This window comes from Lactuca serriola, chromosome 4 (genome assembly GCF_051521515.1).
Source record: "Lactuca serriola cultivar US96UC23 chromosome 4, Lser_US96UC23_V15, whole genome shotgun sequence".
Taxonomy (NCBI): Eukaryota; Viridiplantae; Streptophyta; class Magnoliopsida; order Asterales; family Asteraceae; genus Lactuca; species Lactuca serriola.
In genome coordinates this window covers 323,929,113-323,948,570 of record NC_136411.1, presented here as the reverse complement: position 1 = coordinate 323,948,570, position 19,458 = coordinate 323,929,113, and positions in this window count along the sequence as shown.

The window sequence follows — 19,458 nt, the reverse complement described above, 5'->3', positions numbered from 1 at the left end:
GCAACCCAGATGGACCATGCCGGGTCGGGTCAAGTACATACCAAATATAGTTATGGACTTAGACATTAATCCAACAGTCTCCCACTTGGATAAGTCTAAACCTATTATTGAGTATGACTTGAAAACCTAACTGGAAATCGTAGCTCTTAAAGCCGTTGTCGAACTCTGATCTTGTCAACGAACTTGTCCATTAGATAAGGGATCATATATTCCTCCATTCTAGATATCATATGGACTGAGACATGGATTATAATCATTCTCTCTGTCCATTTGTTGTTTCCCGATTTCCGATTCATGACGACTGACTAATTGAACAAATCAAATCAGTCCTGGCTTGGCCAAGCACTCACATGTGTCATCATTAAATCATCGAGGGGCCCACAGATATCGCTTTTATCCAGAAGGTAAAAGGAATGGATAAACTTCGACTTATATGGCTTGTTCTACTACTTGTTGAATCATACACAAAGGCACGTTTTATAACACCGAGTTACCGAATGCGTTTTCGTGCAATCAATGTACAACCAACTAATAGTAACAACTCATATCTCTAGGTTTGAAGAATATAAGATATTATCGTCTCATGATCACTCGTGATAAAATCCATGAAGTGATTCCAATGAGCGCGGGTTGAATCCAATACTCAAAACTTATGAGCACTCATGAGTGTTGTAGCCCTTTGTCCAACATCTTAGACCTCTACAAGCCAACCCATGACAGTCTTAATTCATATCTACTTCCAACATATGACCGACTGTGGATGGTTTGAATAACTTAGTCATTCCAGAAGAATAACCTAGTTTATTCTGGAAGTCAAAATATGCAAAGTGAAACACAAGAATAAATGAATCAAATATGGTATCAAACCCTATGGATATAAATAAACACTTTTATTTATCACCATACTGATTACTCATTATTCATTATTTCGGTTTTATCAACTTTATACTTGAATTTAAAACAATAGCTGTCCCATGATCCAAGCATGTACACTATGTTTTCTAAACACTAGTCATGCCCTACACAAAGTATGCATACTATGTTTGTCTATGATCTTTACTTTGTGAAATAGATCAATTGAGCATAACTCCAATGATCATCTTTTCACAGTCCCAAACCCATACTGCAAATGCAAGAATTCCAAATTCATGCTATTTACTGAAATCTGTTAGATTCTAAACTTATATGCATTGATCCTCTTGTAATGATTATGCACAAATTCAACCAAACTTGGCAACAATCGTTACAGAGTATTCTAACGGCGATCAACTCCTTGGAAACATCCTTCTTGCATTAAGTTTCCTAATCTTACAGATTGAATACTTTCTAACTTTGAACCATTTCCATATTCCATTTTGACTATCACTTCCGAACAAGAGTTGCCTCTTTTCAGACTATGTCAATATGGTCCTTCCAAAGTCAACACTATACTTCCAATTGTCCTTGAGCAACCAATCCTTGGTAAACCTTAGATTTTCCTCAACAATTGCTTAATCATTTTAGTCATATCTAATTCTAGACCTTTTCCCTTCTTAATGCCCCAGGCATTTGGAAAATTTTAGAAAGGATGAATATAGCACATGTAATCGATCCTATATCCGAAGCATATGGGACACGATTCATGATGTCTCACATAAAGACTAAACCAATCTTTTCTATAATATTTCCATTTCTATTTGCCAAGTTCTCATAATTCAGATTATGAAAAGGGATGTCGTAATCATAATCGAATTTTAGAACGCAAATAATAAACCTATACATAGAATTTCCATATGTTGAGCCATTCCAACATGAAATTCATATATATTCTTGACTAAATACGATTAAGACCTCAGTCTAAGCTTTAGATTTGAGATCAAGTGTAATTTCCTTTCCCTTAATTATAGCAAAACAACTTTTCCCAATTGAGACCTTTTGTTTTCTATAATTAACATTGCTAACTTGCAACCTTTATCATGCACCTACTAACATGATGATTAATAGCATAAGACTTATGCTCCCACTAGCTTCGACATGTACCCAAAAATCAACTGGACTTCTAGAAATCAATACTTTATTGACTTTCTTACCAAAGTTTAGATTTCTGATACTAGATTGCCTTGATAAGACTTTATCAAAATCATACACCTTCCCTTAGATAGCTCATAGGTGTGTCTAAACAATTATGAAGACGGATGCCGTAATCATATTGGTTAGACCTTTTTGCCACTTCTCACAAGTCCAAGTTAGTGTGCCGGTTAACCACACACGCTCCACGAACGACTTTGAGAATGCAAATATCACAATTTCTATCTAGCTAAAATCTACTTAGTGAAAGTGTTTCCTCACCATCATTTTCATGAATCGGAGAGAAACCTTATGACACTTAGATTTTTATGGTGTATGAGTTCCTACCCATATGAAATTGTCAAAACCATAATCACACGACAAGGATAATGACAAATCCAAACTCATATGGATTGAACTCAATCTTAATTTCTTGCCACCTGGCAGCTCAAGGGCCTGCCATTGCTTCCAAGTTGTTGTGCAACCAATTGAGAACTCTAAGAACTCATATACAAAGCCAACTTTAACTGGAATGGGCACAGAATATGTCAACATGATAGGTTATGAACCTCAAGTCGTGTGCTAGTGAGGAACTTCAGGTTTCATTCTTGATTAGTTCTTGAGACTTTCAAGACCTTTAAGACTCCCATTGTCCTCTTGACATATAAGACTTTCTTGTCAGATATTCAAGAGATAGTGTGGATTTTAATTAAGACAAACACTTCACACAATTGGCCTTAGTTGGTCGTTGTTTTATCTAAAACAACACAACTTACCAATTTCAAATGTACAAGAGTAGAAAACTTTTACTCTTACATTTGACATGTGTTTTAAACCTTCTCTAAGACATGTCACTCAAGTTACAATCTTGGAGTATGACTCTAAGACTTGTGTTGGAACGAAGTATGACTCATCTTCTTGATTCAACCATTTCATCAATTCAAGTTCCTCTTCTTAGTCATAAGATTTCCTTAGAGAACTAATTTTGATATGGTTTCTTAATCATTAAGATGATCTTAAAACATGATACTAAAGTACTCTCCCATCTTTTCAAATTCGAGAAACTTTTATCCTTCTGCCTAATTTGATTCTTCTTATTCGTTCTGTCATACATTGAAAAATTTTCAATGCTTCAGAATTATACTTAAGCTTGTAAGTATAATCATATTTACTAAACCTTAGTAAATCATGACGAATATTCTTATCCATCTTTTGTGGTGGACTTTGAAAAGTGCACAAGAAAGTGTACTTGATCCCTTAGTCCTTCTCTTGACTCACACACCCATGTGACCAAGCAGTTAGTCTTAATTTTCCAATGCTCGAAAGTTCTCATTCATCATACTATACAACTTGCATGATTCCAAGTTTCTATCCAACTGAAACTTGGGTGATGAGAATCTTTCCTTGTTTGGTAAATTTAGACACTACCACAAATGAAAGAATCAAATTCATATTTCTAATATTGCTATCAATGGAATCATATAAGCAACATCTTTTCCTTTTTCTACAAATGCCATTGTAAGGATATTTTAAAATAAACAAAAATAAAAACTGTTCTTTTATTTTAAAACATTGCGGAAAAACTAATCCTTACAATGCAAATGTATACTAAAACTTGTTATTATCTATTCCTAAGCAATCTATCATAACTCTTAAGCACATGCTCAAAATTCTGATCACCGAACCATGCGATCCATCTTCGCGATCAGAATCAGCATATACTTCCTTTAAGTTTCTTTACTTTTCTTTGATTCTTAAAACATCAACATGTGACCCAGCCACATCATGTAATAAGAATCTCCAAGTAGGAACTTAATAGAGTTAGACAATGGAATTTACCTGAAATAAAGTCAAACTTATTGACTTTACCATCCTTAGGTAAGTTTGGCAGCTTCATTACCAAAGCCCCTGCCTTTGGCAATAGAAATATATGGACCCTTAGGTAATAGTACATGGGACTATCTCAGACTTAGCCTTTCTCTTTACCATTTGGTCAACCAAGTTGACTATGGCCAATCCCTTTCCATTGGGAAGAGAATGCATTTCTGGATTTCCTGTGTCACTATTGTCCCTATCCATAAAGTTTTGGGAAGTTGATCTCCTAATCAAATTTTCTTTACTAGTACACTAAATCATTTCTGATTTAGCAGCACCAATCAAATAGATAAGATCATTAAGGGTCTTGTCATAGTCTATTTCATAGGAGTCCCAAAGGAACTCACTATGTGACTTAGAAAGTGATTGAACCACTAACTTACTCAAGACTTTGACACCCAACTCTTTCGGCTTATCAACATGTGACTTCATCTCCAAGATGTGATCACACCTAGACCTTGCCTTGCCAATAGGGCTTGAGTGACCTTGAACTTGTGGGTTAGGGAGAATAATTGGAGGAGGTGAAGTTCCAAGATATTTGGGAAGATCATAGATGTCTAAACTTGACATCTCTTGGGAGATATCCAAGATAGTTGATTTAAAGTCCTTAATATAACACCCAATATGAAATATTAAGGATAGGACCCAACAAACTATTTTATAACTTGGAAGACGGATGCCGTAATCCAAGCTATAGAATATTTGAAGGTAGGTGAATGACGATTCACCAATTTCCACCATGAAAAACGAAATAATTAATTAGGTTTTAATTGGATTTGAAATTCCTAGATCTTTGAGATTCATTGAACTGTTCAATGGCATGTTTCAATCTCGAGTGTGCCCTTCAGGTTTTGTGACTGGGATGCCGAGGATCACAAAACAAGGTGTGAAGTAACCATGCAAATTATTGGGTACCCTTAAGTGTTTACCCCTCAATCGATGTGCCGGTTAACCACACACGCTCCATCGATACTATGATAAACATTAAGTTACCCTTTTCCTACCTTGTTAAATACGAGTTAGTGTGCCGGTTAACCACACACACTCCACTAACCGACTTAAACAAAGTGTAAAGTGTAATTTCATGGATTAGCACCTTATTCACATTTTCCTAAGTAACTAAGATTGGGTATTTATAAAAGGTTTAGTTACTTAGTATTTATCATTAATACTTTTAATGAAGGGACAATTATAGTCCTGTCAAACCCGTTCGGATAACGACCCTCCACCAGTCAAGGAAGTGGTGGGTGAGATTGGACACCCATTAAACTGCCATTTTATAGGCAGTAACCTTATACCCCCTTATAGACCGGCTTCGTGAATGAGGCCTACTAACGGTAAGACTGACTTTACTCTTATACATATATATATATATATATATATATATATATATATATATATATATTATTAACTTATAATATTATAAAGTATAAGGGTTGAATTTTAACTTTTAAAATTCTAAGGGCTAACTTGGAATTAAAGTATTCATAAGTGAAAACTTTTCAAATTCCAAAACTTGAGGGCAAGTTTTGAAACTATTCAAAACTAATTAATTCTATAACTTATGTGTTTAAAGTAGTTTTAATCCAAAAACTCTTCAAGTTCCATAACTTGAGGACAAGTTATGGAAGACTTTAAACTAATAAAAGGATTAACTTTTCTTTATTTTATAACTTATGGAATTAATTAAGGTTACACTTTTTTTTATTTATTATTTAATGAAGAGACTCTTGGTCCTCCATAACTTGAGGACAAGTTATGGAGTCATAAAACCATGTAATTAGAACTAGACTCTTCATTTTGTAACCTTTGCCAACTTTTATGAGTTTTATGAAACTTAAATGTGACTTTTCATATAACTTGAGGACAAGTTACAAAAACACATTTTAGAATCAACTCTTAGATTAATTTGGATTGAAAACAACTATTTCACTCAACTTTTCTATTAATCTAAGAAACTCATAAGAACAAGATAATTCAAATCAAACTTTTCATGTAATTAGTCTAAACCTTAAACTAATACAAAATATGAATCTATTGACAATTATCTTTGAAATTGGATTAGCATGAACATTACCACATCAAAAACAAGTTTATAAGTCCAAAAACATCTTAGGGTAATGTTCCTAGTCCAATTCCAGCCAAAAAAATCGAATTTATGCTGTCTGGGGGTCCAACTCGTCGAGTGCACGAACCAAATCAGCGAGTTGGATGCATTTTGCCTTGGACTCGGCGAGTCCATTCATGGACTCGGCGAGTCTGTTGGGCAGACAGCATCAAAACTTGATTTTCCAGCTTCTTTTTCAAGTATAACAAGAAAACAAGCCTAGGCTCTGATACCACTGTTGGGTTTTGAGCATTCTAACACTCCTATGGTGTACATGCAACCCTATAAACCTTGGATCTATGTTTTCTCTATTATACATGCAAATAAGAACTTTCCAAGGCTTTAATCCTAACTAGCATATTATGAAGTTCTTATACTACAAAGTACTAGTTAGATGACATACCTTTTGATGTAGCTTGATGTCTTCAAGCTTTAAGAGCTTAGCCCCAATAGTGTGGAAGCCTCAAGTGGAATCACAAATCACCAAACACACCTTGGAAGACTTTAGAGAATATGGATACTTGGTTCTCTCTAGTGAAATCGGCTAGCCCTTCATAGTGTACCCACACTAGTGCCAATTTCACCAACCATGGACATCTTTATATAGTATGGAAACTAGGGTTAAACCCATGACCTTTCATTTCATATGATCCATGGGTTAAACACTCCATGGACTATCCATGAAAGCTTAGCCCAACCTAAATGAACTTGGCCCATTCCATATATATAAGAGTCCATATTTAATTAGTTCATTTTGATCACTTAATTAATTCTAAATTAAGTCTTGATCAATACTAATTAAATAATATGATTCCATATTAATATATTAGAACTTATAATATATTAATATAAATCATAAATATACTATTCTCAAAAGACTATCCATATAAATTGTGTCGGTGAAGTGCAACCCAAATGGACCATGCCGGGTCAGGTCAACTACATACCAAATATAGTTATGGACTTAGACATTAATCCAACAGTTACGCGTGTGGCCAGCCGAGTGGCATGAGCAGGGATTGCCGCAAAAAGGTCTTGATTTGTTTCCACTGCAACCACGCCGGCCATAAGCGGGCCGATTGTACTAGGTTGCAGGGAGGGGGAGGAGTAGTGGCGATGCCTGCACCCGCCACACTGAGGATCATTGATGGTCGGCTTGCTAAGGCGGATGCTCCAACGGTGAAGAGTGATGCATTTCAGTTGACTACTGAGGAAGCTCGGGCAACGCCAGACGTTGTGGCTGGTACGTATTTTATATTTCCTGCTTGATATTTATTTGTATTGCTTATTTTTATATATATGTGCTCATGTATAAGGACCGTTTTGGTCAAGGTTATGTCGGTGCACATTCTATTCGACTCGGGTGCTACCCAATCATTTGTATCTCTTGCGCTTAGCAAGAAGTTCCAGGATGCGTCGGGGACTTTGGAGCTCGTGCTTGAGGTTGAGATTGCGGACGACCGCACTATGAGTGTTGTGAGGGTGTATCAGGACTATGTCCTAAATGTGCTCCGGAAGAGGTGTCGTGCCGATCTAGTCCCGATACCGCTGCGAGGGTTGAAGGTGATCGTCGGGATGGACAGGTTGGGGGCCAAAGCGAGTGCCAGCTGGTGAGGGTATTAACCCCAGGTGGGGGAGGACTATTTATTCATGGAGAGAGGGCCTCACAGGAGCTAACCCTCTGTTCAACTGCGAGGGCCAGGAGACTTCTTCAGTAGGTTTGTTTATGATTTTTGGCATATATCTCAGATAGGAGGGTTAAGGCCTCGACAGATTTGGGTAGTGTTCCAGTTGTTCGATATTTTTAGGATGTCTTCCATGAGTAGTCACCTGGAGTGCCTCCGGAGAGGCAAGTGGAGTTTCACATTGATTTGGTGTCGTTGCCTTACCGATAGCCAAGGCACTGTACTAGCAAGCTCCGCCTAAGATGCAGGAGCTATCTATCCAACTTCAGGAGCTGCTAGACCAAGGGTTTATCCATATGAGTAGTTCCCCATGGCGAGCAACGATCCTATTCGTGAATAAGAAGGATGGTTCACACAGGATGTGTATAGATTATCAAGAGCTGAACAAACTAACGGTGAAAAACCGTTATCCGCTTCCGAGGATCGATGATTTGTTCGATCAACAGAAGGGTGCGTCTTGGTTTTCCAAGATTGATCTTTGGTTGGGGTACTATCAGATGAGGATTTGAGATGAGGATATATCAAAGACAACTTTCAGGACATGGTATTGGCATTATGAGTTTGTGGTGATGCCATTCGGGTTCACCAATGCCCAACAACGTTCATGGATCTCATGAACAGAGTGTGAGGCTGATGTTGGATTGGTCTGTGATCGTGTTTATTGATGATATTTTCGTCTATTCTAAGACCAAGGAGCAGCACGAGCAGCATCTGAGGGAGGTATTGCAGACATTAAATACGGAAAGGCTTTATGCCAAGTTCACAAAGTGTGATTTCTTGTAACACCCATAAAAATCATGCAAATTTAAAACTTTTTAAATCATTCAAAAACCAATAATTATTACAAATTGTTTTCAAAATGGTTTCATGTCAGATTATACAATAATCAAATCATAAAAATATAAGGAGGTGCAAGATCACGCCTTCGACTTCCCGCGATCATCAGATGTACTTGAAGCCTAATCAACAACTGTAAGCCCGAACCTTAATGAGTTCCCCTAAAATACCAACACCATACAATCATAATCATATCATAGCAAATAAACAACATGCATATAGAGTCTACAGAATGACTAGAATTTCCCTCATCGAGCCTAAATCTATCTGGCCCACTCTCAGAACCGTCAGCATGTCTGGTCCGCCCACCCGGGCCTTTAGACTGTTTGGACCGTTCTCCGGGCCTTTGGCCTGACTGATATGCCCTACCGGCATGCATTTTATCTGGACCGCCCTGGGTATGTTGGCCTATAGCACACAACAGGTCCGCCTCAACCCACCCCCAAACAAACAATCATTTACACATAAATATCATATGCTAACTAGCATGTATAGATAGTCATACATATCTAACAGATCACTAACATAGCATCATCCTATATACCAGGATACCGACCTAACCGGTCACTAACATAGCATTATCCTATATACCAAGATACTGACCTAACAGGTCACTAAACATATCATCATGCAATAAACTCGGATAAAAATCCAAAAAGGGTCGACATTGGTGCCTTCGACCCTATTAGTATAGTGAGGACAACTCACCTCACAAGTAGCTTGGAATGATAATGTCAATCTCCTCAAACACAGCTCTAAACTCAATCACCTACATCCACCAATGATCCACTTCCATGAATTCAAAATTACTAAAATACTCCTAAAAGTCAAACTGGTCAGCCCCTTGGTCAAAGTCAAAGTCAATGGTCAAGGTCAACAATCCATTTTGACCCAACTCGTCAAGTGTGGCCCACTGACTCGGCGAGTTCCTTCAGTATCATAAAAACCCTATTCGACTCGACGAGTTTCCAGATAATTCGTCGGGTCCATATGGTGTCCAAATGTTAGGAAAACCCTAACTAACTCCTCGATTCATCTCACTGACTTGTCGAGTCCATGTAGAAACCAAAAACGTCCAATATTCATCTGACTCGTCGAGTTGACCATGCAACTCATCGAGTCCCTTCAGTCCATTTCTCATTCATACGTTTTTAAGCTACCCCAAAGCTCCATTTTGTAGATCTATCCTCCTAGGGCATGGTTACCACGTAAAGTTGCAAACGTTATGTGCATGCAAGGTCTTAAAGGACAAAACCAAGCTAAGGAAGAAGATTTAGGTTAGGGAAAGGCCATAACATGCTAAAGACTAGAACCTTATGACTATAAGGGGCTAGATGAGTCCAAATCTGAAGTTACAACTTCAGATCATGCCCAAAACCAAAGATAACTCCATAACAAACTAGAAATAGCCCTAAACCTTTGCATGAAGAGATCTAGCTAGAGAGAAGTCAAGGTTACCTTCAAGATGATGCTAAGATGAAGTAGAAATCAGATCCACAAGCTTTTCCTTGCTCCATGCTCCTTAGACTTCAAGATCTCTTCACGAAATCCACCTTCCAAGTTTCATAACACAAAAAATGGAGAGTAGGCATGATTAGGGTTTTTTGAGCTCATGGGGGACGGTAAGGGATGAAAAGGGAGGCTAATGGCCCTTTAAATAGGGTGTAAAACCTTGGAAATTTGCGCCATCCAACTCATCGAGTTGGGGCATCCAACTCGTTGAGTTAGTCTAAAAATATGAATATAAGCTTTAAATTTTATATACCTAGGAGTCGGGGTGCTATAGTTCTCCCACACTTAAACTAGACTTCGTCCTCGAATTCTGCTACGGTAAATAACTATGGATAATGCTCCCCATCTCTGCCTCCGACTCCCAAGTCCACTCAGATCCTCTCCGATGCTCCCATTGTACCTTTACCAAAGGTGCTTACTTGTTCCGTAGTACCTTTACTTTCCTCTCTAGAATGGCCACTGGCCTCTCCACATAATTCAGGCTCTCGTCGACCTGTATATCAATCATCCAATGACACAACTGCCTCCTCGTCCAATATGCACTTCTGCAACTGTGAAACATGGAATGTGCTATGTATCTGACTAAGCTCCTCTCGGAGATCTAGTCTATACGCCACTTTGCCAACCCTGGTAATGATCCCGAATGGACTAATATATCAGGGACCCAATTTCCCCCTCTTACAGAAGATAATCACACCCTTACAGGGTGAGACCTTTAGGAGCACCATGTTGCCGACCTGAAACTCCAATTCAGATCGGCACCGGTCGGCATAACTCTTCTACTGAGTCTGTGTGGTATGCAACCGCTGTCTGATCAGCTGAATCATCTTGGTAATCTGTAGGACTACCACAATCTGACTCATCACCCGGTGACCAACCTCCCCCCAACAGACTGGGGTGCGGCATCTTCTTCCATATAACAACTCATATGGTGGAGCACCAATATTGTAATGAAAGTTGTTGTTGTTGTAGAACTCTGCAAGGGGTAGGTAGGAGTCCTAGCTCCCACCGAAGTCAATAACACAGGCTCTCAACATATCCTCGAGAGTCTGTATGGTCCGCTCACTCTGTCCGTCTTTCTGCGGATGGTAGGATATACTGAAATGCAGCCGCGTGTCCAGTTCCTCGTGGAACTTCTGCCAGAAACGGGAGGTGAACCGAACATTACGGTCGGAAACGATAGAGACCAGAACCTCATGGCGAGCAATAGTCTTGCATATATACACATCGGCCAGCTTCTCGGCCGATGAGCTCTCCTGAATGGGCAGAAAATGGGCACTCTTGGTCAATCGATCCACGATGATCCATATAGTATCGAACACCTTTTCCGTTCTCGGCAAGTTGGTGATGAAGTCCATCGCGATCTGCTCCCATTTCCACATGGGAATCTCTAGAGGCTGCAGTTTGCCATGTAGCCTCTGGTGCTCGGACTTGACCATCCTGCAGGTCAAGCACCTCTCCACGTACCAAGTGATTTCTCGCTTCATGCACGGCCACGAGTAACTCAATCGCAAATCCCAGTACATATCGGTGTCCCCCAAGTGAATAGAGAAGTGAGACTTACGAGCCTCCTCCAGAACAATCTGTCTGACCCCACCAGACATCAAAACCCAGACCCGACTGCAACGGGTCAACAATCCCCGACTATCCAGCACAAACTAGGTGTTCTCACACTTAATCCTCTCAAGTTTCCAATTCTCTTGTTGCATACCCTCAGCCTGAGCTTCCCTGATCAAACTCACCAGTGGAGAATGCACTAATGTCCTCATACATGTCGCTGGAGTAGAAGATCCAGTTGACTTGCGGCTCAGAGCGTCCGCAACCACATTCGCTTTACTAGGATGGTAAAGGATCTCGTAGTCATAATCCTTGACCACATTATGCCACTTGTGTTGTCTCATGTTCATTTTTAGCTGATCCATAATGTGCCTCAGACTCTTGTGGTCCGTGTATATGCTACCACAGACCCCATAGAGGTAATGTCCCTAAATCTTGAGAGTGAATACCATCGCTCCCAACTCCATATCATGAGTAGGGTATCCCGTCTCGTGCGGCTTTAACTATCGCAACGCGTAGGCTATCACCCGCCCTCTCTACATGAGGACCGCTCTCAGTCCCGTGATGGATGCATCGCTATACACCACAAAATCCTCAACTCCCTCAGGAAGAGTCAAGACTAAAGCCTCGCAAAGTCGCTGTCTAAGGGTCTTAAATGCCTTCTACTGCTCAGGGCCCCACCGGAAATCCATCCCCTTCCTCGTTAGATAAGTGAGGGTTACTATAATCTTGGAGAAATCATGTATGAATCTCCGGTAGTAGCCTGCCAATCCTAAGGAGCTCCTGATATCCAAGGGAGATTTCAGAACCTCCCATTGCATAACCGCCTCGATTTTGGCCGGATTGACCAAAATCCCCTCCTGGTTAACGAGATGTCTAAGGAATTGAACCTCTCCTAACCAAAACTCGCACTTCGTGAACCTAACATAAAGCCGCTCTCGCCTCAAAACTCCCAATAGCTCCCAAAGATGCTCCTCATGTTGCTCTCGGGTCTTGGAGTACAACAAGATGTCGTATATGAACACGATGACCGAGCGATCGAGCATCGGTCTGCAGACCCGAATCATCAGGTCCATGAACACCGTCGGTGCGTTGGTGAGCCCAAACGGAATCAGCACAAACTCGTAATGTCCATAACGAGTCCGGAACACGGTCTTATCCACGTCCTCCTCCCTAACCCTAACTTGATGGTACCCGGACCTCAGGTCTATCTTGGAGAACCAGGATGCTCCCTGCAACTGATCAAAAAGATCATCTATCCTCGGGAATGGAAAATGGTTCTTCACCGTCAACTTTTCCAACTCCCAGTAGTCAATGCACATCCGGTGTGAACCATCCTTCTTCCTGACGAAGAAAATCGGTGCTCCCCATGGTGAACTGCTCGGACGAATGAACTACTTGCTCAACAGTTCCTGCAGCTATGATGACAACTCCTGCATTGCTGGTGTTGCCAATCGGTACGGCGCCTTGGCGATAGGGCCGCACTTGGCACTAGGTCGACCCTAAACTCGACCTGTCTCTCAGGAGGCACTCCGGGTAACTCCTATGGAAACACACCAGCGAACTCCATGACTAGTGGAACCTCTAAAATCATGGTCTGATCCCTGACCCACGTATCCACCACATACGCTAAATAACCTAAACACCTATGCTGAATGTACTGTCGAGCCCTGGCAGCTGAAAAAACCTTGATCCCAATCTGGTGCCCTCACACTAGATAATCAACTCTCCCCCACTTGGGTTTTGAACTACCACCCGCTGACCCTCATAGTCGATCATGGCACCGAAGCGACTAAGCAAGTCCATACCCACAATCACACATACCTCCTCCATGGGGATCGGAATCAAGTCTATCGGAAAAGACACCCCAAAGATCTCCAACTCACAACCCTGATAGACTGAAGAAGTTGAAATCATGTGTTCATTAGTGATAGAGACTCGCAATGGAAACTCTAGCTCTCCTATTGGAAAGCCAAACTCCCTACTGAATGACTGAGAGACAAACGACCGACTCGCCCCTGAGTCAAATAATAACAAAGCCAGTAAGGAGTTCACTAAGAATGTACCTAGCATGGTACAACACATATAAGCATAAAACAAATATAATTAGTAAGATAAGGGATAGAAACATACCAGCAACCACGTCTGGTGCTACCCTGGCCTCCTCTACCGTAACCTGGAAGGTGCATCCTTGAGCCCTTGGGGGCGCTACTCTACCCTGACTCCCATCAGTAATCCTCAGTGTAGCCAGCACTGAAGCCTGTGCCGGCCTGGCAAGGAGTTGTGGACAGTTAGTCTTCACGTGACCAACCTGATCACAGTGATAGCGGATCCTCATATCCTGAATCGGGGTTGGTTGGCGACAATCTCTCGTGAAGTATCCCTCCTTGCCGCATTTGCAGCACACACTACTCAATCTACAAAATCCTGAATGGCCCTTCCCGCACTTCCTACAAGTGCGGCCAAGCTAGCCCCCAAACCTAGAATCAGTGGTCTTGGGTCACTTCGGTGTAGGCTCTGACTGCGTTGAGGCCTACCTCTGCTCCCGCAAGTGTAACTCAATCTCCATCTCACGCCTTCCAGCGGCCTCCTGTAACTCCCACAATGTATCACAACGCTGGGTAGCAACAAACTGACGAATGTCAGTCTTGAGCATGCTCAGATAACGTGTCTTCTGAGCCTGATCCGAACCAAACTCCATGCAAAACATCGCCCTCTTAATGAACATATGGGTGATCTCCGTTACCGTCTCTATACCCTACCTTAAATCCAGAAACTCATGAGCTAACCGCTCCTGCTCGACCCGCGAAATGTAGCAAGCGCGGAACATATCCCTGAACTGCTCCCAAGAAACCGCAACTCTCTGATCATTAGTGTACAACCCTGTCATCAACCTCCACCAGTCCTTTGCCCCGAACCTCAGCAAGTTCAGGGCACATCTGACCTTCTGGTCAGCAGGACATGAGCACGTGAAGAAACACCCCTCCACGTCAGACAACCACCTCATGGCTACAATCGGATCCTGTACTCCACCAAAAATTAGGGGCTTCGTGTTATCGAAGTCCCGGTACTGAAATACCCGACTGGCTCCCCCTCCTGCCACCGTTACAGCTGTTGTAGCTGTTGTGTCAGCCGTCTTAGAAATGGCTACATAGCGCTCATCAAAATACTCAACCATGGCGGTCTTAATAGACCCAAACATCTCCGGAAACTATGCCCGGAATGGAGTAGCAACTTCATCATGCAGGATCTCTCAAATCTTGGCGTCCAGCTAATCCGACCTCATCTGACCTACGACCTCGTGCACTGCCGGTCCCTCCTGACCGCCATCTCCTGATCCTAATCCGGACCCAATCATAAATTGTCTAGTAACCACCATGCTGAAAATATACCAAGAAGATATCGGATATTCCATATAATAATCTGGGAACCAACTCCCAACAAAACCCTAGGGGTTGTGACTTCCTTGCTACGCGTATGGGTCCTGTGCTTTCAGTAGTACGAGCCCATACTACCTTCCACACCTACCCATATTTGTCTAAAGTATCATCACAACGCCCTAAAAATATACATAACCATAATGTCTACTCAATCCTTACTCCTATAGGAGGCTAAATATCTCATAACTGGCCGACTGACCCCGCACAACCCACCCATGAAACTTCCACCAACCCTACAACACTTATGTATGCTAGCCATACATAATGTTGGACCCTATAGACTTTCAAATATATGATCCTACCCTAAGCCCTTAATCAGACAAGAACAAGAAATAAGGCCAAACCAAACATTCTCAGGCTATAAGATCTTAATTATGTCCAACTATGATGCATACACTAAGCAATTACAGTAATGATGTCAATTTCATATAAGGAAATCCCTAGGCTATCGGGCATCATATAATCAGACAATTCTATCATGCAATTCCGGAAGATCCCTAGCCTAGTACTAGCATGTTGTTCTAACATATCACAAATCAAATAATCCGTAAGGAATTTTGGGGTCTACTTACTGCCTTCGGCTGATCGTACACTTGCATCCTCCTTTTGTATTTTAAAAATCATTTTAAAATCAAATAATCATTGATTGTGTTTATCAATGATATTTTGGTCTATTCTAAGACCAAGGATCAGCACGAGCAGCATCTGAGGGAGGTATTGGAGACATTGAGGACGGAAAGGCTTTATGCCAAGTTCTCAAAGTGTGATTTCTTATAACACCCATAAAAATCATGCAAACTTAAAACTGTTAAAATCATTCAAAAACCAATAATTATTACAAATTGTTTTCAAAATGGTTTCATGTCAGAGTATCCCAGAATCAAGACATAAAAATATAAGGAGATGCACGATCATGCCTTCGCCTTCCCGTGATCATCAGAAGTACCTAAAACATAATCAACAACTGTAAGCCCGAAGCTTAGTGAGTTCCCCAAAAATATCAATGCCATATAATCATAATAATATCATAGCAAATAAAAAGCATGCATATATAGTCTACAGAATGACTGGAATTGCCCTCACCGAGCCTAAAGTCTATCTGGCCCACTCTCAGAACCGTCAGCATGTCTGGTCCGCCCACCCGGGCCTTTAGCCTGTTTGGACTGTTCTCCGGGCCTTCGGCCTGACTGATATGCCCTACCGGCATGCATTTTATCTGGACCGCCCTGGGTATGTTGGCCTATAGCACACAACAGGTCCGCCTCAACCCACCCCCAAACAAACAATCATCTTCACATAAATATCATATGCTAACTAGCATGTATAGATAGTCATACAAATCTAACAGATCACTAACATAGCATCATCCTATATACCAGGATACCGACCTAACGGGTCACTAACATAGCATTATCCTATATACCAGGATACCGACCTAACAGGTCAGTAAACATATCATCATGCAATAAACCTAGATACAAATCCGAAAAGGGCCGGAATTGGTGCCTTTGACCCTGTTAGTATAGTGAGGACAACTCACCTCATAAGTATCTCGGAAAAATTATGTCAAACTCCCCAAACACAGCTCCAACATCAATCACCTACATCCATCAACGATCCACTTCCATGAATTCCAAATTACTAAAATATCCCCAGAAGTCAAACAGGTCAGCCCTTAGTCAAAGTCAAATTTAAAGTCAATGGTCAAGATCAGCAGTCCATGTTGACCCAAATCCTCGAGTGTAGCCTACTGACTCATCGAGTTCCTTCATAACTCCAGAAATCACGAAAACCCTAGTTGACTCGACCATTTTCCAGACAATTGATCGAGTCCATATGGTGTCCAAATGTTGGGAAAACCTTAACTAACTCGTCGAGTCATTTCACTGACTCGCCGAGTCAATGCAAAAACCAAAAACAGCCAATCTTCATCTGACTCATCGAGTTGACCATGCAACTCGTCGAGTCCCTTCAACCCATTTTTCACTCATACGTTTTTACGCTACCCAAAGCTCCAATTTGTAGATCTATCCTCCTAGGACATAATTACCATGTAACGTTGCAAACTTTATGTGCATGCAAGGTCTTAAAGGCCAAAACCATGCTAAGGAAGAAGTTTTAGGTAAGGGGAAGGCCATAACTTGCTAAAGACTAGAACTTTATGACTATAAGGTCCAGATTTGAAGTTACAACTTCAGATCATGCCCTAAAAATTAGAGATAACTCCATAACAAACTAGAAATAGCCATATACCTTTGCATGAAGAGATCTAGCTAGAGATAAGTCAAGGTAATGACTTGTTACCTTCATGATGATGCTAAGATGAAGTAGAAATCAGATCCACAAGTTTCTCCTTGCTCCAAGCACCTTAGACTTCAAGCTCTCTTCACAAAATCCACCTTCCAAGCTTCTTAACACACAAAAATGGAGAGTAGGCGTGATTTGGGTTTGCTGAGCTCAAGGGGTGATGGTAAGCGAGGCAGAGGGAGCCTAATGACCCTTTAAATAGGGTGTAAAACCCTTGAAATTAGGGTTTCATTTTCCAGCTCCTACTCGTCGAGTTAGGGTCCTCCAACTCGTCGAGTTGACCTCCTAAATCATGCGGCATGATCCGCTTCTACACGATGATTTGGGGCATCCAACTCGTCGAGTAGGTCTAAGAATGTTAATATAAGCTTTAAATTTTTTATACCTGGGAGTCGGGGTGTTACATTTCTGGTTGAGAGAGGTGTAGTATTTGGGGCACATCATCAACCAAGAGGGTATTTTGGTTGATCCATCCAAGATTGAGGCAGTGATGTAGTGCGAAGTGTCGAAGAATGCATCAGAGATACGTAGCTTCTTGGGTCTAGAAGGGTACTATCAGAGATTCATTCAGGATTTCTCCAAGATTGTTGTGACTTTGACCTGCTTGACCAAGAAAAATGTGACATTTTGATGGGGCCTGGATCAGTAGTTGGATTTCGAGACCTTGAGACAAAGGTTATGTGAGGCTCCAATTTTAGCACTACCTATTGGGTTAGGTGATTTGGTGGTGTACTATGATGTGTCTATCACGGGGTTAGGCGTTGTTCTGATGCAGAGAGGACATGTGATCACGTACGCTTCGAGGTAGTTGAAGCCTCATGAGGCAAACAACCCCACTCACGACCTAGAGTTGGGGGCAGTGGTGTTTGCCCTCAATATTTGGAGACACTACTTGTATGGAGTTTGGTGCACCATCTTCAGTGATCACAAAAGTTTGAAGTATTTGATGGATCAATAGAACCTGAACATGCGGCAGATGAGGTGTTTGGATGACCTGAAAGACTATGATTGCGAGATCTTGTACCATCCAGAGAAGGCTAATGTGGTGGCCGGTGCTTTGAGCCATAAATCGGCAAGTGCACTAATCGATGATGTTTGCTTGAGGATGACGGTGATCTCTCCATTGTTGGATATGATCAAGGAGGCTCAGGTGGAGGATTTAAAGAAAGAGAACTAGAAGATAGAGCAGATTCGGGGGGTCAATTTCCCTTGTTTGTTCGGGATAGTTGAGGTCTTCTGGCACAGTGTGGCCAGGTGTCGGTACCGGTAACCGGAGGTATAAGACAAAAGATCCTAGAGGAGGCACACAAATCCAAGTTCTCTATTCACCCGGGGCTACAAAGATGTATACAGACCTGAGACTGAGTTGTTGGTGGCCGTGCATGAAGCGGGAGATCGCCTGGTTTGTGGAGCGGTGATTGACTTGCAGGAAGGTCAAGGCCGAACATCAGCGGCCTCATGGTAAGGTTCAGTCGCTACCTATTACAATGTGGAAATGGGAAGAGATCACCATGGACTTCATCACAAAGTTACCGAGGACGGCGAGGGGAGTGGATTCCATATGGGTTATTGTGGATAGATTGACAAAGAGTGCCCACTTCATTCCGATCTCTGAGAGCATCTCCTCAGAGAAATTAGCGGATATTTACGTGTCAAAGGTGGTGGTTAGGCACGGGGTGCCAGTGTCATAGTCTCTGACCGGGATGTTCGATTCACAACTAGGTTCTGGAAGAAGTTCCACGAGGACCTAGGCACTCAGTTGTATTTCAGCACGGCATACCACCCCCATACATATGGCTAGAGCGAGAGGACGATCCAGACACTTTAGGATATGCTTCGGGCATGCATGTTGGATTTTGGATGGAGTTGGGATACATGCGTCCCATTAGCAGAGTTTCTGTATAACAACAGCTATCATGCTAGTATCGACCGACCCCCATTTGAGATATTGTATGGTCGGAGGTGTAGGACCCCAGTTTATTGAGGCGAGGTTTGACACCAAGTTATGGGGAGCACCGAGGTAGTGCTCAAGACTACTCTGAAGGAACTCGACGAGTTGCTAGATGCACTCGATGAGTTGGGGTCAACATGG